The 14,447-nt window shown below is 39.2% G+C and overlaps 1 protein-coding gene across 3 annotated transcripts in view; it reads right to left on the bottom strand.

Moving 5' to 3' along the window:
• Positions 1-14,447, bottom strand: part of LOC106056956 (homeobox protein Meis1-like) — a 336,165-nt gene that overhangs the window by 257,166 nt on the left and 64,552 nt on the right. The window lies entirely within an intron of this gene.

The raw sequence follows: 14,447 nt of genomic DNA, 5'->3' as shown, positions 1-14,447 counted from the left end.
TTTTCAATTTTAACAGATTGAAAATGTGTATAGGCAATGTCCAATAAAGTTTTATTACTTCCAGAGGAGCCAGTCTGACTAGCACTCCACTAGGTGTTAACTAGAGTATCCAGATGAATGGCTAGATTCCAGGTAGATGAAAAAAAAAAAAGAGGGGATGTAAAGGTATATTAAAGGTGAAAGTAAAAATGTTACCTATAGTAAAGTGAGGGCCCGTTTACATTTTTCAGTTAGCTTGTAAGATCTCTTTTATTCTTTTAATTATTATTTTTATCATATACTGTCCTCATTAACAAATATTAACAACAACAACAACAACGAAATTAAATAAACTCGGATTAGACTTAGACCTGATCTCTAGAAATTTTTTGTTTTTGGAAATAATAGCTACAAAAGTTTTAATGTAAATAAATTAAACACGCAACGAAAATATATAATATAAACAATATGTTACTATCCAGTGAACGATTTGTCTGTGAACAATTTGTCCGTGCCGTGAACGAATAGTCGCGTGAACGATTTGTCGCGTGAACGATTTGTCGTGAACCAACTGTCGGTGAACAAGTAGTCGGTGAACAAGTTGTCTGTGAGCGAATAGTCCGTGAGCGATATGTCGCGTGAACGAATTGTCGGGTGAACGAAATGTCTGGTGAACGAATAGTCGCGTGAACGAAAAGTCGTGAACGATTTGTCGGTGAACGAAATGTCAGTGAACGAATTGTCGTGGAACCAGTAAATAACGATTGTCCAAGGCTGGTAACTCTATCTGGTGCAGACGTGTCGGAGTAGAGCCAAGGGCAGAGAGTCACATCAAGTGTTCCAGCCGTCAGCCAGTCAACTTGAGCAGCAGCATTGGAAGATGACTTGTGAACAAACCAACATTCATTTCAGACTTTTGTCACTTAAATGAAATACACATTCTCGGAAGTGGTACATGTCCAATGCATATACCTGACCTCTCAGCACTTCTTTGTGTGTTTGTGTGTGTTGCCTCATTGAGAGGCGCATTGTGTGTTCTAAAATATAGTCTTAAGAATATGGATACACTATTGACTACTCAAGTTCCAATGCTCACCAGTTATTATATTCATCATTATCATTGCCATATTCACCATTATCATTGCCATATTCACCATTATCATTGCATATTCACCATTATTATTGCTATATTCACCATAATCATTGCCATATTCACCATTATTATTGCCATATTCACCATTATTATTGCTATAGTCACCATTATCATTGCTATATTCATCAATATTATTGCTATAGTCACTATTATTATTGCTATATTCACCATTATTATTGCCATATTCATCATTATTATTAACATATTCACCATTAGTATTACACTATTCACCAGTATTGCCATTAATGCTATGGAGAAGAGACTGATATCCACTGATGTAATAGGATAACCTAGATAACTTCTGCCAACTTTGCTAAAAGATGATGATGGTCGCTTGTGTGTGAGTGTGAATGTGTGTGTGAATGTGTGTGTGTGAGGCATTGATGAGTGTTTGTGTGCGGGTGCTACTCGCCCGTACCATTTTTAAATCTTAATTCGCCAGATTTATACTCCATTCAATCAACGCTACGTCTTAGCACCCTCATATTCACCCATACACTCACTCCTTACACACACACACACACACACTCTTTAGCCGTATTCATCAATTTAGGCGCTACAATAAATGAAAGTGTTTTGTAACTCCAGCACATCATGACTTGACTAAAGTACCGTCACAAAACAATAAATACATTTGTAGAGAGTTGTTTTAGTGTCTCTCCCTTCCCCCTCCCCCCGTTGTATTCAGTAGTGGCCACCATTTTCTAGCTCACAGCTTTTTCTGTTCGGGCTTTAGTTCACCAGATGTAGGGTTTGGTTCTTATTACATTGTGTATGGGGGCGGGAACTGAAAGGTGGTTTGCACCTATGGGGGTGTTTACTAACTTAAAGAGTAGCACCAATCTCTCAACACTTTTTCTTTGAGGACCTTCTTATCTTTTTACAAACTCCTTGACACTGATGACTCACTCATTGACTGTTAATCACTCATTCTCCAACTTGCAGTGTTATTATTTAACTTAAACCTAGAACAACTAAGCCATTTGGTCTATAGGTCTTTGGTCTTTGGTCTATAGGTCTCTTGGGCTACAGGTTTAGGTTTGTAATTCTATGTTCATTTGAAGTTTTGTACCATTGCTGAGTTAGTTTACGTTTGTATAGACTTAGCTAAGTCTTTAGTGAAATTAGGTCTTTGGTCTTTAGGTCTTTGGTCTTTGGTCTTTAGGTCTTTGGTCTTTAGATCTTTATGTCTAGATTTCGGTAAATATTATTGCGTGTTTTCTTCTTCAATATTAAATCAATCGACATAAGTGTTTGTATTAATCGACATAAGTGTTTGTATCAATCGACATAAGTGTTTGTATTAATCGACATAAGTGTTTGTATCAATCGACATAAGTGTTTGTATCAATCGACAAAAGTGTTTGTAACAGTGGTGCACGTTTCACCACCTTCACCTCTCCCTTTGTCTGTTAAAACGTTGGGGCACCACACAAGATCTGTTGATTGTCTTTCTCCGTTCCTCTCTGTCTTTTGCCTTGGGTAGAATTTCATTCAATGACAGACCCGTCCATTCTTTAATGTTGTCTTTCAATCGCTTTCTCTGTCGGCCTCATCTTCTTTTTCCCTGGTGCTCTTTTAATAGAACCAAAACTACAAATGGAAAGCGACGAATATTTATGAATTACGCTGTTATACTTTAATTGTGAATACCTTTTTTTAGTGCCCCCCCCCCTCGTAATGGGGAGAAGTAGTTTGCCTAATAGATTTGTGTGGTCTGCCTGTAAAGATGTTTGCGCTCATATGGGCCTAAGGTGACAAGACCGCCCTACAAACAACGATGTACTTTCGAATGCGGCAGTACTATAAAAGCTGCTCATAGCAACGGTTTGTCTATACTTCAGGGGCACCAAACAAGATTTTCTATTCCACTTGCCATGCACAAATGACGCTTAGAACTAATAGAACTTATAATGATATAAGCAATTTTTCGGATTTTCCAAAATTAGTTCGGGTAATTATTAACCTCCATGAAAAAATATTCAACCGAGCGAAGCAAGGAAACTAGGTACTTTCCTCATAACAAACTCAATGAAGCGGCAAGGTAAAATGACAGAAACAATCGGTGCGGCCCGCATCCCGTGTACACCTGTCACCACTGACTACAAGTAGATATTCCAATTAGAGCAATGTGTTTTATAGTGTTTGTGTATTACTGTATCGTATACAACGTAGGTCATCGTGTGTGCTTCTAACAATAATGTTACATGGATGTGGTTCACGGTGAAGGATTACTTTTAATTTTAAGTTATTAACTTTGTTGAAGAAAATTAAGAAAACTTATATTTTTGAACTGTTTTGAAATTACCTTAACATAGGGGCTTATTTGACTATAATTAAATCATTTATAATATTCTTTTTATTCTCCTTCTATAAAGCAGGATGCAAACTGTGACACTGTATCGCACTATCCTGTAAACGTACAGCTTTGAAAGAAACCGATCCACCTTTGCTTCTAAAACATGAAAATATCTCGACTAGATTTGACATTTGGCGAATCAAGAAGGTCAACTACAGCTAAGTGAGGGGGGGGGGGGTGTCCTTGTTAAAAAAAAGTTTGAAAAGTGTTGATGTAATAGGAAAAGAAGTTTAGAAAACAGATTGGATTCTGGGATGTTTCCATTTCAAGGTGTTTGCATGTTTACTTATTTTTGATTGCTCTAATGTGTAAAGAGACAAACCAACATCAAAATGTCGTCAAACGTGGACATCTTTATTGTCTTTTTATCAAACAACTTTGACTTACGCTTTGCTATGTACTAGAGAGAGAGAGAGAGAGAGACAGACAGACAGACAGACAGACAGATCGGATAGGGAAAAGACTGGAATGAAGGATAAATGTACCACAGAGGAGATCAATAAGTCAAAACTCCAACGACCTTTAAAGACCATCGAGTATTTTTTTACCTAATCCCCCCCATCCCCCCCCCCCCCACTCACACACCAACACACTCACTCACTACGAAGCTCCTGACAAAGAGCCAATAATGGGATGGAAGGGGGGCGGGGCTTATCTTGATTAATCGTTGACTGTGAGGTCGTGTTCAACACGTGCTGGTCGATAGAACAAAACATTGTCTTAGACTGGGCAATACATTGTCAGAACATTGTCTTAGACTGGGCAATACATTGTCTTAGACTGGGCAATACATTGTCAGAACATTGTCTTAGACTGGGCAATACATTGTCAGAACATTGTCTTAGACTGGGCAATACATTGTCAGAACATTGTCTTAGACTGGGCAATACACTGTCAGAACATTGTCTTAGACTGGGCAATACACTGTCAGAACATTGTCTTAGACTGGGCAATACATTGTCAGAACATTGTCTTAGACTGGGCAATACACTGTCAGAACATTGTCTTAGACTGGGCAATACATTGTCAGAACATTGTCTTAGACTGGGCAATACATTGTCAGAACATTGTCTTAGACTGGGCAATACACTGTCAGAACATTGTCTTAGACTGGGCAATACACTGTCAGAACATTGTCTTAGACTGGGCAATACATTGTCAGAACATTGTCTTAGACTGGGCAATACATTGTCAGAACATTGTCTTAGACTGGGCAATACACTGTCAGAACATTGTCTTAGACTGGGCAATACATTGTCAGAACATTGTCTTAGACTGGGCAATACATTGTCAGAACATTGTCTTAGACTGGGCAATACACTGTCAGACCATTGTCTTAGACTGGGCAATACATTGTCAGAACATTGTCTTAGACTGGGCAATACACTGTCAGAACATTGTCTTAGACTGGGCAATACATTGTCAGAACATTGTCTTAGACTGGGCAATACATTGTCAGAACATTGTCTTAGACTGGGCAATACATTGTCAGAACATTGTCTTAGACTGGGCAATACATTGTCAGAACATTGTCTTAGACTGGGCAATACATTGTCAGAACATTGTCTTAGACTGGGCAATACATTGTCAGAACATTGTCTTAGACTGGTCAATACATTGTCAGAACATTGTCTTAGACTGGGCAATACACTGTCAGAACATTGTCTTAGACTGGGCAATACACTGTCAGAACATTGTCTTAGACTGGGCAATACACTGTCAGAACATTGTCTTAGACTGGGCAATACACTGTCAGAACATTGTCTTAGACTGGGCAATACACTGTCAGAACATTGTCTTAGACTGGGCAATATACTGTCAGAACATTGTCTTAGACTGGGCAATACACTGTCAGAACATTGTCTTAGACTGGGCAATACACTGTCAGAACATTGTCTTAGACTGGGCAATACACTGTCAGAACATTGTCTTAGACTGGGCAATACACTGTCAGAACATTGTCTTAGACTGGGCAATACACTGTCAGAACATTGTCTTAGACTGGGCAATACACTGTCAGAACATTGTCTTAGACTGGGCAATACACTGTCAGAACATTGTCTTAGACTGGGCAATACATTGTCAGAACATTGTCTTAGACTAGGTAATACACTGTCAGAACATTGTCTTAGACTGGGCAATACATTGTCAGAACATTGTCTTAGACTGGGCAATACACTGTCAGAACATTGTCTTAGACTGGGCAATACATTGTCAGAACATTGTCTTAGACTGGGCAATACACTGTCAGAACATTGTCTTAGACTGGGCAATACACTGTCAGAACATTGTCTTAGACTGGGCAATACACTGTCAGAACATTGTCTTAGACTGGGCAATACATTGTCAGAACATTGTCTTAGACTGGGCAATACATTGTCAGAACATTGTCTTAGACTGGGCAATACATTGTCAGAACATTGTCTTAGACTGGGCAATACATTGTCAGAACATTGTCTTAGACTGGGCAATACATTATCAGAACATTGTCTTAGACTGGGCAATACATTATCAGAACATTGTCTTAGACTGGGCAATACATTGTCAGAACATTGTCTTAGACTGGGCAATACATTGTCAGAACATTGTCTTAGACTGGGCAATACATTATCAGAACATTGTCTTAGACTGGGCAATACATTGTCAGAACATTGTCTTAGACTGGGCAATACATTGTCAGTACATTGTCTTTGACTGGGCAATACATTGTCAGAACATTGTCTTAGACTGGGCAATACATTGTCAGTACATTGTCTTCGACTGGGCAATACATTGTCAGAACATTGTCTTCGACTGGGCAATACACTAGTGTAAGAATAGAACATTGTCTTAGACTGGGCGATACACTAGTGTAAGAATAGAACATTGTCTTAGACTGGGCAATACACTAGTGTAAGAACAGAACATTGTCTTAGACTGGGCAATACACTAGTGTAAGAATAGAACATTGTCTTAGACTGGGCAATACACTAGTGTAAGAATAGAACATTGTCTTCGACTGGGCAATACACTAGTGTAAGAATAGAACATTGTCTTAGACTGGGCGATACACTAGTGTAAGAACAGAACATTGTCTTAAACTGGGTGATACACTGTAAGAACAGAGAGAGCACAGACAAGATAGGGAACAAGAACAGACAAGAGATACTGGTCTAGAAAAGACAGAAACATTGACATAAAGAACTAGACGTTTCGATCTATATCTTACGAAATAAAACAGTAGGCCGAACATAGGCTGCCACACCCCTTCCCTTCCAATGCACACACCTTATGGTGAAAAAGTAAAATACCTCTTTCAGAATTAACAATCTAAGAAACAGATAATGTGAAGCTCTTTTCTTGCTATGGCCGTCAGTTAACGAGGGTGTCATTTGGTCAGCACAACGACCAACTACACTTGATTCCTCACCGTACGCCAGTAACCAAAGAGTTACATGAACTCAGAGATAACATGAAAATCTAAAATATCGTTTCTGGGGACACACTGAAAGTATCTCTGGTTCAGAAGCCAAGCGCTTTACTACTCAACCAGATTCGAACCCGAGTCCTAATGAATAAGATGCTTGTGGTTTGATGTTAACGTTGGTGGTCTATGACAAAACAAAAGGCGCGTCACGTTAACCAATCTGCTTAGGCTGATAATTATACTTTCCGGCGCCTCACTTCAAAGGGACCGGGCTGATGCGTACTTGTGACACGAGAAACCTGTCATAGGCGTCACCTAACCTACTTTTTTTTTTTTTTTTTGCAAAGTGCATCGCCGGACTAAGGAAGGGGCGTGAAAGTGTCAGGGGAGGACAAGAGGCGCCCCCGAGTGATGAGATTGTCGTACGGGGGGCATAAAAGGCGTTGGACTAACAAATTATGTTGCATTCTACCTGCCGCGATGTGGGGAATAGGATTATATTGAAGAGAGAGAGAGAGAGAGAGAGAGAGAGAGAGAGAGAGAGAGAGTCCAAGAACAAGAAACTCTGACGTCTAGAAATGAAAGAGCAATGGACACCGAATGTGTGAAAGCGTAATTGCTAGGTTGAGAAAATGGAAAGAGTTGTATGTGCGCCCGCGTGTGTGGTACAGATCGGTTGATTGGAGGTGTCGCTGACACACTGGGAGGGCGGCAGAGGAAGTAGCAGTTCACAGTAACGCTTCATTATTTGAGCACCCTCAAAGTACGGCACCATATCTTTGATGGCGGCGCGCCTCAGACATAAGGACTTGATGATTGGAATAACCAATGGCGGGATCTTGTAGATAGGACAGAGTTGAGAGAATTTAAAGATCCTTCAACATCTTTGTATTCTGTATCTATCTACTCTAACGTTGTAACAGTGTCGATTAATTAAGAATTGTATTTCTATTTATTTATTCTAATTACCTTACATAGCGCATATATCATGCTTATAGAATGCTCAGTGCGCTACGGTCCAAAAATCTTTTCTGGACCAGTGGGGGCAGGAGGTATCTGAAAGAAGGCTCTAGGTAAATAAAACTCAGCTAGAGTCGGTTAACTGAACTATGTAGAACTCACACTGACTTACAGCCTAAGACCTTCATATGGATACTTATTTGATGGTTATCCGTATCAGGTGTTATGTGTGTGTGTGAGCGTGTGTGTGTGTGTGAGAGAGAGAGAGAGAGAATTGATTAATTTTGAACAAATATCTTCAGCAGATTTTTTTGTTTGTAATTCCTCCCATCTGTTTAAGTGACGAAGGCCTTGCAGCCTAAACCCTGTTTGTTTAACTTTGGTCGCTCCGAATGTCTTCTGTATTTAGTTTTGTTATTTCTCTACGTGTAGTCAGGGGACGTAATTTAATCTTCTTCTTGTTTTTTTTTCTGAAGCGTTAAAGTTTGTACAAGATCAACACTGGACTGTCTCTTACATTTGTATCAGTGGCAGCCCCCCACCCCTCCCACCTCAAACCCGTTGGTTAGATGAACATCTGTATGGCTAAGTCTTGGTCCAAGTTGAAACCTCTGGTCAATGTTGCCTAATGATGAAGCAACCTATGCATCCCTACTGTTTAGTGAACTAGCAGCCACTTCCTGTGAATGAGCATTTGTTTTTGTAACTGTCAAAGTCTGAATCCCTGGGATCTCTTCGGGATGTCTTCGGGTTCACGAGATGCTGTTGATGGATGTAACTGTCACACCAGGAGCGTGTCTTTTGCGGGTCCGTGCGAGAGAGTGACAGTGACGCGCGTGTGCATGGGCTTAAATGGTGGTGAGGCGGGGGCAGGGGAAGTGGCGTAGCGAGGTGTGGGTGCGTGACTGACCGAGGGTCATCGTTAGCGATTCGGGTCGCAGACGAGCACTAATAATAGTCCGCGTGGTTTATTGTGAGTTTTGATCAGAGGCGAGGAAGATTGGACAAGATAGCTCCAGAAGAATTGGTCATTGGGTTCAGGCAGTGTCGGCGTCCTGGAGGGAACGCAGTCTCAAAGCTGTTACTTTCATGGAGAAAAATGTGTGTGTGTGTGTGTCTGGTGGGTGTTTAGAGGACGGTAAGTAACCAGTTAGAAAAAAACTGTCAGACGGACAAAGATAAGAACCCACAGTTCAGCCCTCCTTTTGCCGCCATTGAGAATGCATGTTGGGGAAGGGCCATCATTAATTAACATAATTGGCAACTTTAACCGTGCCAACTCCCACCTCCTTTTGGGGAAAAAAAATTAGCAAGAGAACTGTGACTGCAAAATGTCACAATAATGGCAGCCCTGGCGAAAAATTTGGCCTCCCTGGTGGACGTCAGGGGTGTGCCGAGGTGCAACTTCACTGTCACATGAGGAGCAATTGGAGAAGACGTTATCTGCTGGACACGTGACCTGCTCAGTGTGTTGCTACAGGACTATCTTTAGTAACTGGGACAAAAATTACTGATGACCTTACACTAATACAATGAAAATGTACAACGCCATTCAATCTAATCCCTGAGTGTGAACAATTGTCCGAACGCTTTGGCGGAAATATTATTTTTTAATGGCGAGAAGAATAAAAACATTTTTGGAACTAGTTGAATGTATACATACAAAAAATAAAAAATATAAATTTTTATGAGACTTAGAGGTGAAAGTAGCTAACGGATAGCACAGGTGTTGTTTATCTGGTGCTTATAACTAACGTCCGCATATCAGTTCACAACCAATGTTAGGTACCTATCAGAATTGAATCTAGAAAAAGTTAGTACCAAAATAATGTAATGGTGAAATAAAATTGTAGCGATAGATGATTGAGTGACAGCTGACAACGATGTCTTGATGTTACGATGGAATTGTGTTGATCAGACAATGCGTATTTTTAGCGGCCCCCGAAAGGGGAAAAGACGCTATTAGTTTTGTGCGAAATGTCTGTCCGTCTGTCCCGTTTAGATCTCGTAAACTAGAAAAGATATTGAAAATCCGACATCACAATATTTTAGACCATTCAAAGTTCTGATGCAACGGCTACTTTTTTTTCTGAAAGCGAAAAATCTAATTTTTAAAATCAGTTATGCAAGCAGTTTTTTAAAGAGAAAAAGCTAATTAGTATGCATTATAAGTTAGACCTAAATTAAAACAAATAGTAATATTGTAAATTTCATTTTCGAGAACTTTGTTAACACTGTCCAATGGACGTACCTTATTTATAAGACTTCAGTTAGGCCAGGAGAGGCGCGGTAGCTGAGCGGTAAAGCGCTTGGCTTCCCAACCGGGGAAAAGTAAAGGCGGTTGGTCGTTGTGCTGGCTACATGACACCCTCGTTAACCCTAGGCCACAAAAACAGATGAACTTTACATCATCTGCCCTATAGACCACAAGGTCTGAAAGGGGAACTAGTTAGGCTAGGTTCACATCTAACTTTGCATTCACTTGCACCTATCATTTGATCTGCTGTACCGTTGGGGCACTACACAAGATCTGTCAACCTTCTTTCTCCATTCTTATCTCTCATTTGTCTTTGATATAATTTCATTCGGATGTTCTTTCTGAAAATATTGAAGCCTGCCTGGGAGGACCACTTCGGGGGCCAATTTTGAGTTTGTGTTTCCACACAAACTGTCTTTGTAATCTTGTTATCTATTATTTTATCCTGTAAAAAAAAAGCAAAACAAAACAATTTATGTTGTGTATTTCAAAATGACTACAGAAGCCAGTTGTTAATTATGTTAATTTGCCTGACACTGCCAATTGTCTTCCATTAGCCATCAATTTAATGACATTAGGCTCACCAACTCAGACCATGCGCGTATCTGATGGTATAACTTTACAGTCCAACCTCCTCTAGACATTCTCCAACAATATCGTGATGCCGGAGATACTACTTTAAAGTATAAACTCAAATCTAAAATCTTCATTTTTAGCGGCCCCCGAAAGGGGAAAAGACGCTTTTAGTTTTGTGTGGCCTGTCTGTCCGCCCGTCTGTCCGTCCGTCCGTCCGTCCGTTTAGATCTCAGAAACTAGAAGAGAAAATGAACATCGGGCATCATGATATTTTAGATCATTCAAAGTCCTGATGCAACGGCTACTTTTTTCTTTTCCGAAAGTGAACCATCTAATTAAAAAAAATTATATATACAAGCAGATTTTCAAAAAATTACACCACTTTTCAATGAAAAACTTCATGGGAAGTAAAACTTCAGGGGATGTAACTTTAAAAAAAAAGTCATGGACTTCTTCATTAATAATTCAAGCTCCATTCATAAATTCTCTCATTGGAACAAAAAAAATTTGCATCTAAGGTCACAATAGTAAAAGTGTCAATGGATCATTATAAAATATATTTTCCATTTATTAACTAACTCATTGAATAGAATACTGATTCAAATGTTGTTTTTAAAAAAGAATTTTGATACGAACTTCGTTTTAGTTTTAACTTTCAAAAATAACAAACCACTTTTATAGCATGCAGTTTTGACATATCCTCATTATAGGGGCCTACACTTGACAGTCTAAATAAGACTAAATAGAGCCCAAATTTAGATATATTTATAATATATATATCACAAATGTATTGATAATTTGAACACAATTTTAATTATTAAGGCAATAACGTATCTTCTGACAGCTTAGGGGTGCAGATTTATTTATTATGTAAACAATAGTATCACATTAAGAAATGAATCGGATACGAACAGCATAGTACACCATTACCACGTAACAAAAGGCCTACTATTCATGATCATAACATTGGCCTAGGTCTAGTAATTGTAAGATTAAACGTGTAAATTCATACGAGTTCTAGTCTAGATATAGTAGATTCTATATCAAGATTCTATATCCAGTTCTAGATCTATATAGATCTAGATTTAGATCTAGATATAGACTTAGATCTAACTCTAGTTCTAGACTTAGATCTTGAATCTAGATTTAGATCTAAAACTAGGCCTAGATCTAGATATTCATTTTTATTTGCGAGAGGAAAGTCTTGTTGTCATTTGTACTGTTATAGGTTTAGTTTTATCGGGGATTTCAATTAAGCGACAAATCATTGGCCGAAGAGACATTGTCCGAAGAGACATTGGCCGAAGAGACATTGGCCGAAGAGACATTGGCCAATGTTTAGATGGGATGTCATTTGGTATTTTTAACTTCATCTTTTTTTCTCTACTTTTTTTTTTCTTCTTGTACTTGTAAAGAATGAACTATTTGATAATACTATTCAACACGCTTTTACATAAGATATTGTTAGTTCTTCACTTATACCATTCGAAAATTCTAATTCATGCTTCCCCCCTGCCCCTCCACCGGCTTCCCTTTCTCCCACTTTCTATTTCCTGTATCTCTAACTGGCTATATTTAGCAGGTGGGCGTGACAGCACCGAGGGGAGACAAACCTCGAACACGAAAGACGAAAATGACCACAAGGGGATTGCAGAAAATGATCGGTTCCGTCAATCACTTTTTTTTGGTATGTGTGTGTGTGTGGGGGGGGGGTTAGGGGGAGCACCAGAAATAAGGGTAGATAGTTGACCAATAATGATATACGAGGGGAAACTGAAGGGGGGTCGTTCCATTGGTCTCCCTTGCATTATAATTGTCCACCAGCGCTGCTGGACCGTCTCAGAGGATGGAATTGGAAAGAATGTCAGGATGGGGAAGGATAGGGCCAGGACAGTGTGTGTGTGTGTTTGTGCTAAGGTGGTCATTAAGGGGGTGGACACATCTGTCGGAATGCCCCTATCAGTGCACAGTCCAGAACTAGAGGTGAAAAAGAAACTTAAACTGAACAAAGAGGCAGCAAGAGGCTGTACACTTTGTTGTCCCTTATGAATAGCATTCACACAGTATAGCCAACATTTTTTTTTTACAAAACTAGTATCAACTCACTCTGTCTGTCTGTCTGGTAAAAAGTTTTACACGTTATTTCTTCCACTCCCATTGTAGAATCGAGTTGAAACTTTGTACAACTATTCATTGGTATAGACAAGGCGTGACATTTATACACAAATTAACCAATTTATTAATTAACTTATACATTATTGAGAAATAGTATAAGTTCCCTTAAATAAGCTTTGTTTTTTAAACAAAAGTATTTTGTGCTGGCTACATACCCCAATGTTGGTCCTGTCAGATCTGATTACATACCCCAATGTTGGTCCTGTAAGATTTTCTTCTTATTTTGAAAATTATTGTTTAAAAATAATTTCCATGTGTGAGTGTGTGCATTTATAAATGTGTGTGTGAGTGTGTGCATGTGTGAGTGGGCATGAAGACAAAGACTGCATGGAATGTGATCTACTGCATAATTATAATACAAATTTGACTGAAGAAAACAACAACACATAACTCTTATTACCCCCATCCTTTTTTTTCTATTTAATTTGCTTCAACATATGGAATGCGGCGCGTACCTTTTCTATATCCGTAATTATTTTTTTTTTTTTAATATCTCAAGACATTTGTAACAATGACTCTTACTGCATTAAAATATCAATAGACTATTCAAATAGAACCAATTACTAGCATTTGTAAGACCAACCACTATACCAGAAATCCTCCTTCCTAAGTTTTGTTCAATAAGTATTTAGTGAGACCAACTAGGGGAAGGTCCACACCGTACTTGCTGGGGAAAGTTCCTCCTAATTTGCTCGACTGCCCTTTCATTTATCTCTTCATACTTTCCTTTCAAAGAGCGTTTCTTTTTAAAGACCTAGTATGATGTAGTATCTGTATATCTTTTATGTCCCATGCTTATCCTAGCTGACCTATCCATTGTGTCAGTGCTTATGTGGAATCCATCAGTAATATAAACATTTTTTTCTCTCCATTTTTGTATCTCTACCCCACCCATCCCTTTAAATCCTCCCCCATCCCATTTCCGATGTCCATTCCATTAGCCCAATAAATAAGACTAATCCATTCCAATTGACGCTTAAGTGCGGTTTAAGGTGATTGCGTTTATATAAGTACTCTAGATTATCCTCTGTTAAGACCGTAGCACCTAAAGAACGTTAATCATTTATGGTCGCAGGTGCAACAATCGTCAGGTGTCTGTGTTTGTTTTTTTTTCTTCTTCCTTGTGCGTAGATCAGCAAGGAAAACCCAACCATCCAGCACAAGGAAAACCCAACCATCCAGCCCAAGGACAAATGACCTCTATATTCAGGTCACACAATACCATTTGGACAAAGTTTGGTTCCATGTTTCACCCACCCATCTCTTCCTCTGCCAGGACTTTAGATGCATTGGCTTCAATAGGCCAACGACCTGAATTGGACCTACACATGCACCATCAGAGACCCGAGACACAGGGTAAGACACAGTGGATAAGCCACTAATAAACATATAGTTTAAGATGTAGTGTAAGAGGCACAGTATAAGATTATGAGACACAGGGTAAGTGACACAGGATAAGATTATGAGACACAGGGTAAGTGACACAGGATAAGATTATGAGACACAGGGTAAGTGACATAGGATAAGATTATGAGACACAGGGTAAGTGACACAGGATAAGATTATGAGACACAGGGTAAGT

The sequence above is a fragment of the Biomphalaria glabrata genome, chromosome 3 (genome assembly GCF_947242115.1).
Source record: "Biomphalaria glabrata chromosome 3, xgBioGlab47.1, whole genome shotgun sequence".
NCBI lineage: Eukaryota > Metazoa > Mollusca > Gastropoda > Planorbidae > Biomphalaria > Biomphalaria glabrata.
This window is presented reverse-complemented; position numbering and strand designations above follow the sequence as displayed.